The sequence below is a fragment of the Lissotriton vulgaris genome, chromosome 8 (assembly GCF_964263255.1).
Source record: "Lissotriton vulgaris chromosome 8, aLisVul1.2, whole genome shotgun sequence".
In the NCBI taxonomy this organism is placed as follows: domain Eukaryota; kingdom Metazoa; phylum Chordata; class Amphibia; order Caudata; family Salamandridae; genus Lissotriton; species Lissotriton vulgaris.
In genome coordinates this window covers 1,117,628,801-1,117,639,211 of record NC_141696.1, presented here as the reverse complement: position 1 = coordinate 1,117,639,211, position 10,411 = coordinate 1,117,628,801, and the positions used below count along the sequence as shown (strand labels likewise).

Sequence of the window (10,411 nt, the reverse complement as noted above, 5' to 3'; positions counted from 1 at the left end):
TATGAAAACACTTAATCAGGAGAATTAACAGTTGAACCACTTTTATCGCCTTGAAGCCCCACTATCATCAGTTTAAGAAATTTGATTTTGGGCGGGGTTGTGAGCAGATCTGCCCAAATCAGTTGAAAGGACAGTTAGAATGAACTAAAAAGTGTTGAAATGCAGGGGTGTGAATACATAATTTAGATTTTTAGCAGAGGTTTTACTTACCAGTAAAACATTTGTGGACAGCAGGAGGATTCAATTCAAAGAGTGGTTACCAGGGTATAATAAATCATAGCTTTACAACAACAGCAACATTATTGTCACTATGTATACAAATCACATGTGCTTCTTAAATTATACTTGACTTAGGCGAAAGATAATCAGTCTTCTTTTCTATATTTCATTTAATTATTTTATATGAAACATTCTTTCCTTATCTCAATATTTTAATACAAAGATCTTATGCACAGATCAGGAGTATTGTAAATGACACACAGTGTCAAATACAAGTGTCTTTAAAAATGCATTTGCTCAATGTAATCAAAACACTGATTTTTTCAGCAGTCTACTTGCTTGCTCTCCACACATTAATCCCACTTTGTTTCCAATTAATAAAAATGTGAATAATATAAGTTGCAATTTTTAAAAATATGAGTCAGAAGCGAATTGTAGCAAAATTACAGTACAATCACAGTAGGATTCTTCTCTCCCAAAGCATGGCAATTAATATTTGGCAAATATGTCTCTGCAAGGTAAACGGTTAACTCTTCGAGGTACTTCAACAAATGTCGTTTTTGAGTCGGTCAACCAATATCCCTTACACTTCTCTCAATTGTAAAACCCCATTCCTCTTCATCACCACCCACAGCCACCACAGAAGCAGAATGAAAAATGTAGGTAACACGTCTTTACAATGAGGCCTATCTAGTGAAAGGGCTCAGAAAATTAAATCCGGGATTCATGCAGCAAATAAGCTAACCAATAGCTAAAAGAATATAAATATGAAACAATTGGAAAAATCCACATTAATAAAGGGGGAAACAGAAGAAGAGCAATGATCAATTTATAATTCAAGTTGATAGCTACACTCATTGTAAACTCCTTCTCTACAGGGATATCTACAATTATCAATTCAGAGGGAAATAGTTGTAAGTTCAACTAAGGGAGTCTGTCTGTATGGTGTCACAAAATTATGTAGGTAACCTTTCTTTACTGAGTACACGCCCCCTCTATTAAGTTACAGGCGAAAGGTGTTTTAAGATGTGAATATTTGACACACTATTTATGGGAAGGAACTAAGCCAGGGCTTTCCAAATGTTTCTGTAATAAGATCTACGTATTTTCAATGAAACTCAGAGATCTACTAATATTATTAGTGTTGTAATACTGGCCACATCATACATGTTTACATTAGTAGCCACCATATGCAAGATTACTACCAGCGATCACCTCAGTACATCATGTTGTCTGCAGTAATGTAAAAATGGCTTTGTCAATTTTGAACGCCTCTACATGGGTAATAAGTAATAGCCATAGCTGTTATGTTTCTGGCACCAAGGTAGTGACATTTGTAAAATGTATATTTTGGAAGTCAGCCATTTTTCTCCAAATATGAGCTCATGAGTTCTGGAGAAAAACTGTCTACAATATACACTCGGTTTTTGATATAGGTATATTAATTAATTCAGCCAAGCAAAAGCTTTTAATTTAGTAGGCTGCGCACTGGAGAGCAACTTACAGGTAGCTGGAGAGTTACCAGTAGCTCAATAGCTACTCGTTGATAAAGCCTGAACTAAGGTCTATGTTAGTTTGAACACTCTCCTGGTTGAAACAGGTATAGCATAAATTAGTGCCTTGTTCAGCCTCTATCTTTCAGTATACTCTGGGGTATATTGGCTGTAGGAAGTGGGAGGCTCTAGTTGGCGCAGTGCAACACTAGCGACAAGCAGGGACTCTCTCTTCCTCGTCAGGGCTGAGGGTTACCTTCCAGACAACCTCTGCTTACCCTCTAGGTAGTGTGGCTTAAGCAGTCGTAGGCTAATCTTTGGGGCGCATAGGGTTAAACACTTGCAACAGTACACCTTTACAACCAACCCACCACACAACGAGACCAGACTGTATTCTGTAAAAATATATATCTTTATATAGATTTTACGCAGGCTTGTGAATACAGTCGATATACTTTATGAAAACGGTTGCAGATTGCTTAATTCAGGTTGCCACAGTTCTTTTAGCAGTTCTCTTGAGGCCCGTAGGCCGGTGTTAACCAAAGTTCTTGTGGAGCCGGCGGCTTCCAGAGGATCTGTCCCACGTTGCGTTGCCTTCCCGGGGTCGCTGATCGTTGCGGCTCTTCAGCCGAGCAGGTCACGGGTCATCCGGGGCAGCGATGTTCTGTGGCGGCACGGTCCTCTCCTCGTCGTCCGCTCCGACCCTGGAGACGGCGGCTGTGTGGCGGTGACAAGTAGCAGTACGGTCCCCAAGTGCAGGACGTACCCAGCCAAATGTCGGTGCAGCTGTGGGTCCACAGCTGGGCTGTCGGGCAGGCTACCGACCGTGTGGATTCTCGTAGGGCAACTGTCCGTCCTTGCAGGTGAGTGACTGCTCGTCGTGCAGTCTCCTCGAGAGCTTGGACCGGACGGGTCCTCCTTCCCTTTGCTCTCGGGCTCCCGGTGCAGTTGCGGTCACGGTGTTCGGGCCAGCGGCGGCTGGTCCTTACTTTGCTCCCGCTGTTGCTGTGGGCCCCGGTCACGGTGGTCGGGATGGCGTTGATGCCTTAGAGGAGATTCCTCTTTGTCGATACTGCGGCGATGGTCAGCACCCGCAGTCGCTTCCTTCCAAGGGGGTAGCGTCCACTGGTCCTGGGACGCTGGTCAGGGGGCAAGTTCAGTTGCAAGCCCTTGGAGATCTCTTCAGCAGAGTTTGGCACAAAGTAAAGCAAAAGTCCTCTCGTAGTCTTTTCTCTTGTCTCTCCTTCAGCAGCAAGGCACCAGACACAGGCAAGCGTCAGCACCCCTCCTTGTCTCTCACGGTCCTTCTCGTCGGGCAGAGTCCTTCTGTGGCCCAAACTGGATCTAACTTTCAAGGAGCAGGGCTCCTTCTTTTATAGGCCAATTCTTTTGTTCTCGCCGGCCAGGGGGGCCTTTGCATAGCCACTCTCAGTTCTGGAGTACCCCGGCGGGTGTACTCCGGCTCCTGCTTTCAGTGTGAGGGGCAGGCGCATCAGACGCCCCACAGGAGGTGGAGCCAGCATTGTCCGGGCAGGGTGGCCAGAGTACCTTGTTGATGGGGGCTTCGCCCTTCCTGGGCCAGGTGCCGGCAGAGTCATCCGCCGCTCCCCAGGAGGGTGGAGCCAGCATTGTGGTGGTCGAGCACAGTGACAGTTCGAGTCAAGAGGCACTCCTACCTCCCACCAAGGTGTAATCTGCACATTCACCACCTGTCATCCCTCCAACCCTGTCACTCACGCATCCCAGACAGTCGGATACACATACCAGCAGAGGCAACTGAAATGGTTAGGCAAGCAAATGTCAACGTTCTAAAAGTAGCATTTGCAAACCCGGGATATTGAAATAAACTTGACTACAAGAAATATCTCCTCATCCTGAGTTCAGGCATACTAAACATGACTCACTACCATGCTCCTTGAACCTGCGGGGATTATAGGGTGTAATAATCCTCGCAGCTCAGTCTGGCCTAACGGAGCAGGTAGCCTTCGGTAGTGAAATACGGTCTTCGTTGTAAGTCACTACCAGGACACGCCACGCACATCCGGGCTTGTCCTACCTTACACCGACAACGCACCCTGCCCGCAGGCCGACCATAGGGGTGACTAATATGTAGTCAAGGGAAGGGTCGGTGCGGGCAAGTGGGGACACTTGCCCAGCTAGCGTGACAGTACGAGACCGCACGCGGGTTCTGCGGTCACAGTTCCCAGACACATCTTTACGGCTACTTCGGTGGGTGGCGCAATCAGCGCTGCAGGCCCACCAGCAGTATTGGCATCTACAAGCCCCGGCACTCTCTTGTGCACTTTACTAGGGACTGACAGCAAATCCAATGCACCAATCAGGAATACCAATCGTATGTACAATTTACAGTAGGGAGCACTTGCACTGCGGCACGGATCAGCCGTGGCGCAGTGCCCTGAGTATCGGAAAACCAGCAAAACATCGGAGGCACATCAGCAAAAAGTGGAAGGGAGACTCACGCCAAGGTGCCAGGTCTAACATGTGTCCCCTCCAGCTGAAATGTGGGGGGAACTACCCTTCCCCAGGGAGTTCCACATCACTAAGGCGGAAAAATCTGGACAGACCGTCAGCGTTGGCGTGATCGGTGCCAGGGCGGTGTTCCACCGTAAAGTCCATACTCTGTAGAGAAATGGACCACCTCAGCAGTTTCGGGTTCTCACCCCTCATTTGCATCAACCATCTGAGGGGCCTGTGGTCCGTCTGAACTCGGAAGTGAGACCCAAACAAGTAGGGTCTTAGCTTCTTCAGCGCCCAGACCACAGCAAACGCTTCTCGCTCTATTGCACTCCACCTACTTTCCCGTGGAAGTAACCTCCGACTTATGAAGGCTACGGGTTGGTCAAAGCCCTCCTCAGTCATCTGTGAAAGAACAGCCCCTACACCATGCTCTGAAGCGTCTGTTTGCACTATGAATTCCTTGGAGAAGTCAGGAGCCAGGAGCACGGGCGCCGTGCACATGGCAGTCTTCAGGGTGTCAAAAGCCTTCTGACAGGTGTCAGTCCAAATCACATTCCTGGGCTGCTTTTTCGAAGTCAGCTCTGTCAAGGGGGTCACAATCGTGCCATAGCCCTTGACAAACCTCCTGTAATACCCAGTGAGCCCCAGGAAGGCTCTCACTGCAGTCTGGGTCTTGGGGGGTTCCCAAGCCAGGATGGTTTTGATTTTGGGCTGCAAGGGGGCTACCTTGCCACTCCCAACTTGGTGTCCCAAGTACACCACGGAACCCTGCCCAATCTGGCACTTGCTTGCCTTGATTGTGAGGCCTGCTCTGCGCAGGGCCATCAACACTTCCCAGAGGTGTCGCAGGTGTTCGGGCCAGGTGCCGCTGAACACCGCGATGTCATCCAGGTAGGCGGCACTGAACTCGTCCAGTCCAGCCAACACCTGGTTGACCAATCTCTGAAAGGTGGCAGGGGCATTCTTCATCCCAAACGGCATAACCCGGAACTGGAAATGCCCATCTGGTGTAGAGAATGCCGACCTCTCCTTTGCCCCATCGGTCAAGGCGATCTGCCAGTACCCAGACGTTAAATCAAACGTGCTGAGGAACCGGGCAGCCCCTAGCCGATCAATGAGCTCGTCAGCTCTGGGGATGGGGTGCGCGTCAGTCTTCGTGACTGAATTGAGTCCTCTGTAGTCCACACAGAACCGGAGTTCGGGTGTGGCTCCCGGCGCAGCAGCCTTCGGAACCAAGACCACGGGGCTGGACCAAGGACTGCTGGAAGACTCAACCACCCCGAGGGCAAGCATCTTGGAGACCTCCTCCTTGATGCAGGCCCGTACCCTGTCAGTTACCCGCTAAGCCTTATGCTTCACCGGTAAGCTGTCGCCAGTGTCCACATCATGGACGCACCAATCTGTGACACTCGGAACCAGGGAGAACAGGTCTGGAAACTGCCCCAGCAACTGGCGGCAATCCTCCTGTTGTTCGGCGGTCAGGGAGGGTGAGAGGTTAACTCCATCCACTGACCCATCCTTCTCACAGGCCACCAAGAGGTCCGGTAGAGGCTCTGACTCCTCCTCCATTCCGTCATCGGTTGCCAACAACATGCCCACTTCGGACCTTCGCAAGTGGGGCTTGAGGCGGTTGACATGTAGGACCCGCAAAGGGTTCCTGGGTGTCTTCATGTCCACCAAGTATGTCACTGGGCTCTTCCGCTCCACAACCTCAAATGGTCCTGTCCACTTATCTTGAAGGGCACAGGGCTCCACTGGGGCCAGGACATACACCTCCTGTCCAGGCTGAAGCTCGACCAGAGTGGCATTCTGATCGTACCACCGCTTCATTTCCTCCTGGCTTGCTTCCAGATTTGCCTCGGCAAGTTGTCTGAAGCGCCTGGTTTGGTTTCTGAAGGCCAGCGTGTAGCTATATACATTCTGGGGAGGTTTCCTGGGAGATTGCTCCCAGCCTTCCTTTACCAAACTCAGCGGTCCTCTCACGGGGTGGCCGTACAGTAGTTCAAAGGGGCTGAACCCTAGGGACTTCTGTGGTACCTCGCGATATGCAAACAGTAGGCACGGTAAGAGGACGTCCCACTTACGCCTCATCGGACCTTCCAGGCCCATGATCATGCCTTTGAGGGTTCGGTTGAATCTTTCAACCAACCCGTTACCTTGGGGATGGTAAGGTGTGGTGAACTTGTACGTTACGCCACACTCTTGCCAAAGGGACTTCATATACTTCGATATGAAATTGGTCCCCCTGTCGCTCACCACCTCTAGAGGGAATCCTACGCGTGAGAAAATTCCCATCAGTGCACGCCCCACCACGGGAGCCGTCACTGTCCTCAGAGGAATGGCTTCAGGGTACCGGGTGGCATGGTCCACCAAGACCAGGATGAACCTGTTGCCCATGGCTGTCTTGGGGTCCAGAGGCCCAACGATGTCAATACCCACTCGCTGGAATGGCGTACCGACCACAGGGAAGGGTTGGAGGGGAGCCTTGTTCTTCCCTCCCGTCTTCCCACTTGCCTGGCAAGTCGGACAGGTTCTGCAATAAGCATCTGAACTCTTATGCATCTGGGGCCAGTAAAAGTGGGTGACAAGCCTGTCATAGGTCTTGTCCATCCCCAAATGTCCTGCTAAAGGCACATCATGAGCCAGACCCAGTAGGAAGGCTCTGAACTTCTGGGGTAGCACCAGCGCACGGGCTGACCCAGGTTCAGCAGCCTTAGGCTCCGAATACAGGAGGTCGTTCTCCCAGTACACGTAATGTGTTTTGGCCTGAACACCATTGGCCTGGTCTGCAGCCTGCTGCCGCATACCCATGAGAGAAGGGCACTCTTTCTGCTCCCTGCAGAATTCCTCCCTGGAGGGTCCTCCTTCTTGCTGCCAATGGGTCAGCTCAGGCAGGTCCCCCAGTTCAGCGATCTGTTCCCCCGTAGGCTCCAGGGCATCCCCCTCAAGGTCTGCCTCCTCCTGGACCGTAGGAACTTCCGGGGCCGGTTTCTCGCGCCCCCTGCGCCTTCTCCCTAAGGCCGGTTCCTGGGCCTCTCCTTCAGGCCCCAGGACCTCTCGATCACCCCTACTGGCTGCCATTGACCGGGTGGTCACGCACGCCCAGTCAGGCAGACCCACCATCCGCAGGTGAGTCGTTTTCTCCACCTTTTCCCAAGGGGAGTGCTCCAAGTCGTTCCCTAGCAAACAGTCAACAGGCATGGTTTTTCTCACACAGACCTGCAGAGTACCAGAGACCCCCCCCCACTCGAAGGGAACTTGAGCCATCGGACACTGACTCTCAGAATTATCAGCGTTGATAACCCTACAGTAGGCATGGGGTACAACCTGCTCTTGAGACACCAGGTGCTGCCTCACTGCAGTCACACTGGCTCCTGTGTCTCCAAGAGCCTCGGCGTCCTTACCGTTGATGATCACCACCTGCCCATATTTTTAGGTTTTGCCTAGCGAAAGCTGCGCTCTGCGCAGCTTTTTCGCGCAGGCGAAATCCTGTTGAGAACTGTAGGGTGCTTTGGGTCGGCCCTCGTCATTGATTGGCTGGCTCCGTAAACGGAGCCTTGCCATTGGACGAGGGGCCTGTCCGTCAATGCCGGACCAGACACGGGGGCGTTCCTGACATTCTTTGGCTTTTGCCGACGTCACGCGACGCCGGGAACGCCCCCGAGTCTGCTCCGGCATTGCCGGGACTTGCGTTTGCTGAAGTGTCGGGTTCCTTTGTTTGTGGCGGAACAAATTGCAGGTAAGCGATGGTGTCTTTTGTAATCTAAATGACTGTCTCTTTTGAATGCCCCAGCCGAAATGTTTAATGACGTATTATTTTTTTTTGTTTTTCTCTGCAGGTTGCCGGGACCTGCCTTTGCTGACGTGTCGGGTTTCTTTGTCTGTGGCGGAACAAATTGCAGGTAAGCGATGATGTCTTTTGTAATATAAATGACTGTATTTTTTGAATGCCCCATCCGAAATGTTTAATCACGTACTTTTTTTTTTTTCTCTGCAGGTATTTTGCGACGGCCCGGTGGGGGGAACAATTTCCGGTCGGGATCCTTGGCTCGCTGTCTGTCTCCGTCCAAATTGCAGGTAAGCGATGGGTTTAATTACGTATTTTTTGTTGTTCTCTGCAGGTATTTTGCGACGCGACGGCCCGGTGGGGGGAACAATTTCCGGTCGGGATCCTTGGCTCGCTGTCTGTCTCCGTCTCCGTGCTCCAAGGGATTTCTTGCAGGTAAGCGATGGTGTCTTTTGTCATATAAATGACTGTATTTTTTGAATGCCACATCCGAAATGTTTAATCACGTATTATTTTTTGTTTTTCTCTTCAGGTTGCCGGGACCTGCCTTTGGTGACGTGTCGGGTTTCTGTGTCTGTGGCGGAACAAATTGCAGGTAAGCGATGGTGTCTTTTGTAATATAAATGACTGTATTTTTTGAATGCCCCATCCGAAATGTTTAATGACGTATTTTTTTTTGTTTTTATCTGCAGGTTGCCGGGACAATAAATGACTGTATTTTTTGAATGCCACATCCGGAATGTTTAATCACGTACTTTTTTTTTTTTCTCTGCAGGTATTTTGCGACGGCCCGGTGGGGGGGAACAATTTCCGGTCGGGATCCTTGGCTCGCTCTCTGTCTCCGTCTCCGTGCTCCAAGGGATTTCTTGCAGGTAAGCGATGATGTCTTTTGTAATATAAATGACTGTATTTTTTGAATGCCCCATCCGAAATGTTTAATCACGTATTTTTTTTGTTTTTCTCTTCAGGTTGCCGGGACCTGCCTTTGGTGACGTGTCGGGTTTCTGTGTCTGTGGCGGAACAAATTGCAGGTAAGCGATGATGTCTTTTGTAATTTAAATGACAGTATTTTTTGAATGCCCCATCCGAAATGTTTAATCACGTATTTTTTTTTGTTCTCTGCAGGTATTTTGCGACGGCCCGGTGGGGGGAACAATTTCCGGTCGGGATCCTTGGCTCGCTGTCTGTCTCCGTCTCCGTGCTCCAAGGGATTTCTTGCAGGTAAGCGATGGTGTCTTTTGTAATATACGCGATTTAAATTTGTATATAATTATAATTTGTTTTATGTGTTCTACTTTTTATAACTTTTCAAAGTGTTTTAGAAATTAATTTATCTCACTTTCGTTGCAGGTTTTTTTATGCGTCGCTGCGTGGTCCCGGGATCTGGGCGTGGTCGCGGTTTCCGGTCGCCATTTTGCGCTCGGTGTCCGGCTTCGTGGTACGATGGATTTCAGGTACGCGTTTAATTTGTATATAATTGTAATTTGTTTTATGTGTTCTACAGTCTTTAGCCTATTTGTTTTATATATTTAGCGCTTGTTCTCTCTAATGTTTCCGTGTCGGGTCTCCTCCGTGGCGTGACGACTTGCAGGTAAGCGATGGTGTGTTTTTTAATTTACATTTTTATGTCGCTGTAATTTCTTTTATGTGTTCAGCCTATTATGTTTTTATTGTAATGTATTTATTTTTTGGGCCTGTTCTCTCTACTGTTTCCGGGTTGGATCGCCTTCGTGGCGTGACGACTTGCAGGTAAGCGATGGTGTGTGTTGTAATTAATAAATGACTGTCTCTTTTTAATGACTGTGAGTTTTTGTAACTTTGTAAAGCTTTTTTTAGAATTAATTTATCTCACTTCTTTTGCAGGTTTTTTTCGGCGTCGCTGCGTGGTTGGTATCTGGGCGTGGTCCCGGTTTTGGGCGTGGTCGCGGTTTCCGGTCGCCATTTTGCGCTCGGTGTCTGGCTTCGTGGTACGATGGATTTCAGGTACGCGATTTAAATTTGTATGTAATTGTAATTTGTTTTATGTGTTCTACTTTTTATAACTTTGCAACGTGTTTTAGAAATTAATTTATCTTCATTTCGTTGCAGGGATTTTTCGGCGTCCGGCGTGGTCCCGGTTTTGGGCGTGGTCGCGGTTTCCGGTCGCCATTTTGCGCTCGGTGTCTGGCTTCGTGGTACGATGGATTTCAGGTACGCGATTTCAATTTGTATGTAATTGTAATTTGTTTTATGTGTTCTACTTTTTATAACTTTGCAACGTGTTTTAGAAATTAATTTATCTTCATTTCGTTGCAGGGATTTTTCGGCGTCCGGCGTGGTCCCGGTTTTGGGCGTGGTCGCGGTTTCCGGTCGCCATTTTGCGCTCGGTGTCCGGCTTCGTGGTACGATGGATTTCAGGTACGCGTTTAATTTGTATATAATTGTAATTTGTTTT

The 10,411-nt window shown here is 49.3% G+C and overlaps 1 protein-coding gene across 1 annotated transcript in view; it reads right to left on the bottom strand.

The window, feature by feature from the left end:
* Window positions 1-374: 374 nt before the first annotated feature.
* Window positions 375-10,411, bottom strand: part of LOC147698347 (ras-related protein Rab-33B-like) — a 51,790-nt gene continuing 41,753 nt past the window's right edge. The window contains exon 3 of the mRNA XM_086934945.1: window positions 375-1,881. The gene's annotated coding sequence lies outside the window, so the exon portion shown is untranslated. The remainder of the gene's footprint in view (window positions 1,882-10,411) is intronic.